The following is a 9,230-nucleotide window of genomic DNA, read 5'->3' as shown; positions in this document are numbered from 1 at the left end:
GAGTGGCTAAAAATGAATTGTACCGGAAAAAAGGGAAGAAAAAAAAGAAAAAACAAAAACAAAAGACAAGGAGGGGTATCCTCTGGTTCTATATACCATAAGTCCCTCAACTTCCCTGGGGCTTTCCAGTGCTGCTAGGCCAAAAACTTGCTCTTCCCCTGTCCTTCCAGCTGGTCTTGTGGGGGAGGGGCTGCTGTGCTGACTCTCAGGTGTGTGCATGGCTCAGTGGGAGCTGTTTACCCCCTGAGGCCCCAGTTCCCTGGTGGCCCCACTCTGTCCCAGGCACAGGGTGACACCAGGAGGAACAACCACACTGGTGCGGCCACCCTTCTAGCTCTGGAGTCAGCTCTCCCAGTAACTCCCACGGCTACTGGTCTGCACTCGCCTGGATGCTCCCAGGAGCAGGGGGTGCTGATCTGCACAGCCTGGGGGTGCCTGGCAGCAGGAGGGTCCTTGCTATCCTCTGCCCTCCCTGCCTCTGCCTGTCCCAGAAGGAGCACAGGATCCTGGGCTGTGTCTGCTTTGTCCCCTGGGACCCCGGGCCTGTTCTGCTGGAATTGCACTCCTGGGGCCCGGGCTCCCGAAGGTAGCAGGGTGCAGCCTCCTGCAGCCAGAGACGCTGCCTGAGCTTCTCCCGAGGTCCCGCCGGGTGCGTGCTCCAGCCCTTCACAGAGCTCAACCCGTGGTCTTTGGTGCACTCTCTCCCAGGTGCCCTCCTCTCCTAGTGACCCCGGGGAGTTGGAGGTGCCATTGCCCCTCCTGTGGTTCTGCCCGGTTTCCCTGTTGAGCGCCTTCCCCTCTGGAAAGAATTCGGTTCAGATTTTTAAACTTCCTGCTTCTCCAGGCTGGGCTTTCCTGTCCTGGAGGCTTTTGCTGCCTGGCCTTAGCCCGGCTCCTTGTGGGGCCCCTCCGCCACTGGAATCTTTTTTATTTTTTCTTCCCTCGGCTTCCTACCTTGTTAGAAGTGCAAACTCTTCTCTCTGTAGCATTCCAGCTATTCTCTCTTTAAATCTTAGGTAGAATTCATAGGGTTTCAGGATGATTTGAAAGTTATCTAGGTAAGTCGGGTGAGCGCAGGTGACTTGGGGACCCTACTCCCATTTTTCCCCACCCCCCCCTTATCCATGTACTTAAACTTATTCAACAGGTGTTCCCCAAATCTGAAAACTCAAAAATGAAGTAGGAAAACAAAACAAAACGTCTCAATGAGAATTTCTTAAACTTCAGTAATTGGTAGAGAAATTCCTATGTCATTACTTTGGGATGGTGAAACTTAAAGTCTTGGGTAATTCAGCTTATATGCATCTTATTAAGAAGCATTTACCTGTAATTTATTTTTAAATTATTTTTACATAGAAAATCTGAACACTAGGGAGGAATATATATCGCTGCCTATAAATACATGTGCACATATATATCTACATTTTAGTGGACTATATTTTTAAAACATATATTTGGATTATTTTTGGAAAACTTTCTTAACAGTTTTTATAGGCTTAAAGAACAGACTCAACTTAGGTTTTTAACTAGAAATCTCTAGTTGTATAAAAACCTGTATATGCGGTTTGGCATAGTTTTCAGCTGCAAGTTTTGAGCAGTTTGTTGCTGGGTCAGAAAGAAATCTTTCTTGCTTGGTTTGCAGACTGTGTGTTCACCCCTCTGAGACCAAGGCCAGGAGGTTGTGACCCCTCAGAGATGGAGCACAGGTTAGAGGTCACCACTCAGAGGCGGAGCCTGGCCTGGAGTTTACACCAGCAAAGTACCATCACTGAAGAACTACTGAAAGTGACTGTCTCCCTAGAAATGTTTAAAATGAAAGAGTGAATGAATATGTGTGTGTGTGTGTGTGTGTGTGTGTGTATATATACATATATATATATATATGTATGTATATATATATATATATAGGCAGGGGCAGACAAAATATCACCTAGAGTTCCATCTTGTAGAGGGAGCTGTTAAACTCTCATAAGATTTCATTTTTTCTTATCTGTCTTAAACATGTATTATCAAATACGTGATCATTTTATATGTGAAATTTTAGTTATTTAATTAACTTTAAATTATAATTGTTTCCCAAGTCATTATCTACCCAAAAATCGTTTCCAGGAACAGAGTCCTAATAATTATTAAGGACTCTGTGTTCATTAACATACTTACAGAATGTGTATAGGTACGCAGCATTGTTATCAGTTCTGAGCATGTTGTATTGGAAAAATTCTGGACAGGGAGGTTATCAGGAGACTCAAGTTCTGATATTGACTGTCAATAAACTAATAGGTTCTATATGCTTACATCTAAGGGCTGATGAAAAGGGCTACTATGAAAAATCATGGCTACTTAGGGTAAGCTAAGATAGTACAGGAATTATCTGGAGTAGATTCTACTAATATGTACCAAAGTCCAGTGTTTTCCTGCATAGCCATCTCTGTTACTTAGAAATTCTGTATTATGTAGTTATATTTGGTTAACACCTATTCTCTTCTTTTTTCTTCTTCCTTTAACCATTAATCCATTTTCCCAAACAACCGTGGACTCATCTAATCGTTCTTTTAGACATTAAAAACAAAAATTGTCTATTGTCTTATAAATTCCAGGCATGTGTATTAGGTTCTAGGAATAAAGGGGTGACCAAATGAGAAAGGTTCTCGCCTTTTTGAATTTTACACTCCATGATGAGGGAGAAGCCACAGATAATTATTCTATGGAAGATGTACTGAATTGGATTAAAAGTGCATGAAAACACACCAGTTAGAAGTTTGTTCAGAACGACGTTGCTCGCTCATGTATGCCTGTTCTCTGGCATAATTATAAGCAGTGCCCTTTCACTCTAAAAAATGCTTCATTTTAGGTAATAGATGATAAAGCCTCTGTATGTATCAAAATTTACAAGGTAGCAGCTGCCCACCCCAACCTTTATTTTACAAATAAAGAAAATGAAATTCTGATTGGTGTGGTAACTTTACTATGATGACATAGCTAATTAATGATAGAAATACACAGCTTCATAGGACAGAAAAAATGATACAAGCCATCCATGAGTGACAGTTCACCATAGATCTGTGATCTTAGAAATTAACCTAATGCTCTAAGCCACACAGTCATGAATATGTGAATTCTGATATCGTCCTGTGCTGTGGCAGTTAAAAGAGAGCATATTCTTGAAAGTCCTAGAACAATAGATTGAAAAATATCCTCAATGTTAGCCCCTCTGCCAGCAGAGAAAATACTCTTACCCCACTAGAGCATTTATAGAATAAGAGATCTCTCACAGGTACTTTTTTAATATTTATTTTTTATTGAAGTTTCTTTTGCCAACATATACTATAATACCCAGTGCTGATCCCATCAAGTGCCTTCCTCAATGCTTGACACCCAGTGACCCCAACCCCCTACTCATCTCCGCTTCTGCATTACTTTGTTCATTTCCCAGAGTTAGGATTCTCTCAAGGTTTGTCTCCCTCTCTATTTTTTCCTACTCAGTTTCCCTCCTTTCCCTTATAATCCCTTTCACTATTTCTTATATTCCCCATATGAGTGAAACCATATAATGATTGTCCTTCTCCAATTGACTTACTTCACTCAGCATAATACCCTCTCATCCACGTCGAAGCAAATGGTAGGTATTTGTCCATTCTAATGGCTGAGTAATATTCCATTATTCCACACACATTATATATATATCACATATTATATATCTATCTATCTATCACATATTAGATATATATATATCACATCTTCTCTATCCATTTATATGTCAGTGGACATCATGGCTCATGCCAGTTTAGCTGTTGTGGACATCGATGCTATAAACATTGGGGAGCAGGTGTCTCAGCTTTTCACTGCATCTGTATCTTTGGGGTAACTCCCCAGCAGGGCAATTGCGGAGTCGTAGGGTAGCTCTATTTTTAACTCTTTGAGGAACCTCCACACTGTTTTTCAGAGTAGCTGAACCAGTTCACATTCCCACCAAGTTCCCAACAGTTCCCCTGTCTCCACATCCTCTCCAACATTTGCTGTTTTCTATCTTCTTAATCTTCTTAATCTTAATCTTCTTAATCTTCTTAATCTTCTCACTGGTGTGAGGTGGTATCTCACTGTGGTTTTGATTTGTATTTCCCTGATGGCCAGTGATGCAGAGCATTTTCCCATGTGCTTATTGGCCATGTGTAGGTCTTCTTTGGTGAAATGTCTATTTATGTCTTTTGCCCATTTCATAATTGGATTGTTTGTTTCTTTGCTGTTGAGTTTAATAAGTTTTTTTTATAGATCTCGGATAGTAGCCCTTTATCTGATAGGTCACTTGCAAATATCTTCTCCCATTCTGTAGGTTGTCTTTTATTTTGTTGACTGTTTCTTTTGCTGTGCAGAAGCTTTTTATCTTGATTAAGTCTCAATAGTTCATTTTTGCTTTTGTTTCCTTTGCCTTCATAGATTTATCTTGCAAGAAGTTGCTGTGGCCAAGTTAAAAAAGGGTGTTGCCTGTGTTATCCTCTAGGATTTTGAGGAATTCTCACCTCACATTTAGATCTTTCATCCATTTTAAGTTTATCTTTGTGTATGGTGTAAAAGCATTGTCTAGTTTCATTCTTCTGCACATGGCTGTCCAATTTTCCCAGCACCATTTATTGAAGAGTCTGTCCTTTTTCCTGTGGATATTCTTTCTGGTTTTGTCGAATATTGACCATAGAGTTGAGGGCCCATTTCTAGGTTCTCTCTTCTGTTCCATTGACCTATGTGTCTGTTTTTGTGCCAATGCTACACTGTCTTGAGGATCACAGATTTGTAGTACAGCTTGAAATCCAGCATTGTGATGCCCCTGGCTCTGGTTTTCTTTTTCAATATTCCCTTTGCTGATTCCATACAAATCTTAAGATGATTTTTTCCAACTCTCTGAAGAAAGTCCATAGTATTTTGATAGGGATTGCATTGAATGTGTAAATTTCCCTGGGTAGCATAGACATTTTCACAGTATTAATTCTTCCAATCCGTGAGCATGGAATATTTTTCCATCCCTTTGTGTCTTCCTCAAAATCTTTCAGAAGTGTTCTGTAGTTTTTAGGGCATAAATCCCTTACCACTTTGGTTAGGTTTATTCCTAGGTATCTTATGGTTTTGGGTGCCATTGTAAATGGGATTGACTCCTTGATGTCTCTTTTTTCAGTCTCATTTTAGTTTATAGGAATTCCACTGATTACTATGCATTGATTTTGACTCCTGCCGCATGGCTGAATTGCTGTATGAGTCCTAGCAATCTTGGGGTGGTGTCTTTTGGGTTTTCTACACACAGTAACGTGTCATGTGCAAAGAGGGAGAGTTTGCCTTCCTCTGCCAGTTTAAATGCCTTTTATTTCTTTTTGTTGTCTGATTCCTGAGGCTAGGACTTCTAGTACTATGTTGAATAGCAATGGCGAGAGTGGACATCCCTGTCATGTTCCTGATCTTAGGGGAAAGGCTCTCAGTTTTTCTCCATGGAGAATGATATTTGCTGTGGGCTTTTCATAGATGGCTTTTGAGATGCTGAGGAATGTTCCTTCTATCCCTACACTGTGAAGAGTTTTGATCAGGAATGGATGCTGTATTTTGTCAAATGCTTTCTCTGCATCTATTGAGAGGATCCTATGGTTCTTGTTTTTTTCTCTTGTTGATGTGATCTATCACATTGATTGTTTTATGAGTGTTAAACCAACCTTGCATCTCAGGGATAAATCCCACTTGGTCATGGTGAATAATCCTCTTAATGTACTGTTGGATCCTATTGGCTAGTATCTTGTTGAGAAATTTTGCATCCATGTTCATCAGGGATATTGTTCTATAATTGTCCTTTTTGGTGGGGTCTTTGGTTTTGGAATCAAGGTGATGCTGGCCTGTTAGAACAAATTTTGAAGTATTCCATCCCTTTTTATCCTTCAGAACAGCTTTAGTAGAATATTATTTCCTCTTTAAACATTTGATAGAATTCCCCTCAGAAGCCATCTGGCCCTGGAATTTTGCGTCGTGGCAGGTTTTTGATAACTGCTTCAATTTCCTTGTTGGTTATTGGCCTTTCAGGTTTTCTATTTCGTTTTGTTCTAGTTTTGGTCATTTGTGATTTTTCCAGAAATGCATCCATTTCTTCTAGATTGCCTAATTTATTGGCTTATAGCTGCTCATAAAATGTTTTTTAAAATCATTTGTATTTCCTTGGTATGGTTCTGATCCCTCCTCTTTCATTTGTGATTTTATTACCTTGAGGGTTTTTTTTTTCTCTTTAATAAGGCTGGCTAAGGGTTTATCTATCTTATTAATTCTTTCAAAGAACCAACTCCTGTTCTTCTTTTTTTATCTGTTCTGCAGTTCTTCTGGTCTCTGTTTCATTGAGTTCTGCTTGAATCTTTATTATCTCCCCTCTTCTGCTTGGTGTAGGCTTTATGTGCTGTTCTTTCTCCAGTTCATTTAGGTGCAAGTTTAGCTTGTGTATTTGAGTTATTTCCAGTTTTTTGAAGGAGACTTGTATTGAGATGTATTTCCTTCTTGGGACCTCTTTGCTGTATCCCAGATTTTTTGAATGGTTGTATCTGCATTTTCATTAGTTTCCCTGAATCCATAGATTCTTCTCTAATTTCCTGGTTGACCCATTCATCTTTTAGTAGGATGCTCTTTAACCTCCATGTGTTTGAATTTCTTCCAAATTTCTTCTTATGACTGAGTTCTAGTTTCAAAGCATTGTGGTCTGAAAATATGCAGGGGGGCAATCCTATCTTTTGGTATCGGTTGAGACCTCATTTGTGACCTAGTGTGTGGTCTATTCTGGAGAAAGTTCCATGTGCACTTGGGAGGAATGTGTATTCAGTTGTGTTCAGTTAGAAAGCTCTGTAAACATCTGTGAAATCCATCTGGTCCAGTGTATAATTTAAGGCCCTTGTTTCTTTGGTGATGTCATGCTTAGAAGATCTGATATTTACTGACAAGGACTGTGTTGAAGTCTCCTACTATTAGTGTATTATTTTATTTTTTTCTTCCTCTACTTATTGAATTAAAATTTATTTCAAAAGGTAAAGTTTATATATCCTTTGAATAAATAAGAAGTCAAAAATTTTAGAATTAAGTAATAAGTCTTCAACATTATAAAGCCATATATAGCAGTAATTAAAGTAGTGGTAATGTCACAGAAAATGATAAAAATGTCACAGAATTCAAATCACAACTTGGATTCTCAATGATTCAAGTGTCTTATCTTACACAATAAGAGTTTGGTCAATTTTAAGATAAACTTCCTCCAGATATGCTGTCCTCAAGTCCTCTAATCTTGTGGTCCATCAGCTCACACAATGGGATAGTTGGTTGCTGTGGCAATTCTACAATGGTTGTTCTGGTCTTAGGCCATTTTTATATAGCCATTCCAGCCCCATTCTGGACCCCAACTGTTCTTGATAATCCAAAATTTATTATTTGAGTCTGTTCCTACAAAGCCATAGCCAGCCACCCGAACACCATGATCTAGATCTTTGCAGCTGCAGTCTGGATCAAATTAAATGCCTGCTTTGTAGAACTGGAAATGCCTGCATCAGTAGCAACAGAGATGGGCCCTAGAGTTGCCACTGCCTTCATTAGGGTCTTTTCCCATTGAGGGAGGTCCATGAAGCCAGTGTCATTGGCAGCAGAACACTCAGTCTTGTAGTTACAGGTCTCTATGTCCTTTCCAAGATATGGATAAGATTCCTCTGAATCCAGGCCTCCATTGTCTTTAACATGATGAAAGGTGTTATCCATCAGGCCACCACTGCAGCCCTCATTGCCTTGAGCCTTAGAGCAGTCCACCAGGTTCTGCTCACTCAGTGGCACAAGTTTGCCTGTTTTCCGGAACATCTGTCTTTTGAGGGCACCAGTTGCACTAAAAGTCCAACAAGAACCACACTGACTCTGATTCTGCACAGGAGTTACGTAGCCTTTCTCTCTCCAGTCCACAGATTTGGGGATCTCAGCAAAGATAGGTTCTTGGAACACTTTCCCTTTCTTGTGCTTCTGGTTTTGAAAGTCATTCATCACCTGCCTGAATTCTTCATTGGTCATGTCACCAAAGGTATTCATCGCCATTGTGAAGCCATGTTTCCCTTGGCTATATTCTCAATTATGCAGTTCAATCATTTTCATATTCTCCCACACTGCTCTCCTCTATCCTTCTTCATTCATGCCATATAATCTGTGCATTGCCTTCCACTGGTACCATTATGCATTTAAGCTTTCATCGAGTTTTGGAGCTGCTGAGGCTATTCACAAGCAAAGGGCAGTCAAGAAGAGTGAACAATTCATGTTTCAAAAACCTGCGGCATCCACAGCTGCGCAGGTGCACCCCACGGATCGCCAAGGCCCATGAGTCTAGTGTATTATTTTCTAAGTATCTCTTTACTTTGGTTATTAATTGATATACTTGGCATTATTAATTGATATACTTGGCATCTCCCACATTAAGAGCATACATATTCATGATTGGTAGGTCTTCTTGCTGGATTGATCCTTTAAGTATGATATAGTGTCTGTCTTCATCTCTTACTACAGTCTTTGGGATAAACTTTAATTGATCTGATTTGAGGATTGCTACCCCAGCTTTCCTTTGAGGAGCATCTGAATGGTAGATGGTTTCCACTCCTTCATTTACAGGCTGGAAGTGTCCTTAGGTCTAAAATGAGTCTTTTGTAAGACAGAAAATAGATGGGACTTTCTTTTTTATCCAGTCTGATACCCTGTGTCTTTTGATGGGATCATTTAGCCCATTCACATTCAGAGTAACTATTGAAAGATATGAATTTATAGTGTTATCGTAATACCTATTCTGTCCCTGTTTTTGTGGATTATTTCCTTGAGCTCCCTCTTTCTTTTACAGGGTCCCCTTTAATATTTATTGTAGAGATGGTTTGGTGGTCACATAGTCTTTCAGTTTCTGCCTATTCTGGAAGCTCTTTTTCTCTCCAATTCTGAATGAAAGTCTTCTTATTTAGGACCCTGAATATATCCTGCCAGCCCTTTCTGGCCTGACCGGTCTCTGTGGAGAGGTCTGCTGTTAATCTGGTATTTCTCCCCATATAAATTAAGAATCTCTTGTCTCATGCTGCATTAAGAACTTTCTCTTAAATGTTTGGGAAAAATCAGAAAGGGAGACAGGACATAAGAACTCCTAACTCTAAAATAAATTTATTATCAAAAAAAGAATTTTCTCTTAATCTTTGAAATTTGCAAGCTTCACTATTAAA

The 9,230-nt window shown here is 39.7% G+C and overlaps 1 pseudogene; it reads right to left on the bottom strand.

Moving 5' to 3' along the window:
- Window positions 1–6,813: 6,813 nt before the first annotated feature.
- Window positions 6,814–8,326, bottom strand: LOC140596643 (procathepsin L pseudogene; annotated as a pseudogene).
- Between the last annotated feature and the right edge of the window lie 904 nt (window positions 8,327–9,230).

This window comes from Vulpes vulpes, unplaced genomic scaffold (genome assembly GCF_048418805.1).
Source record: "Vulpes vulpes isolate BD-2025 unplaced genomic scaffold, VulVul3 Bu000000655, whole genome shotgun sequence".
Lineage (NCBI taxonomy): Eukaryota > Metazoa > Chordata > Mammalia > Carnivora > Canidae > Vulpes > Vulpes vulpes.
Note: the sequence above shows the minus strand (reverse complement) of the source record. Positions and strands in the feature narration are given on the sequence as shown.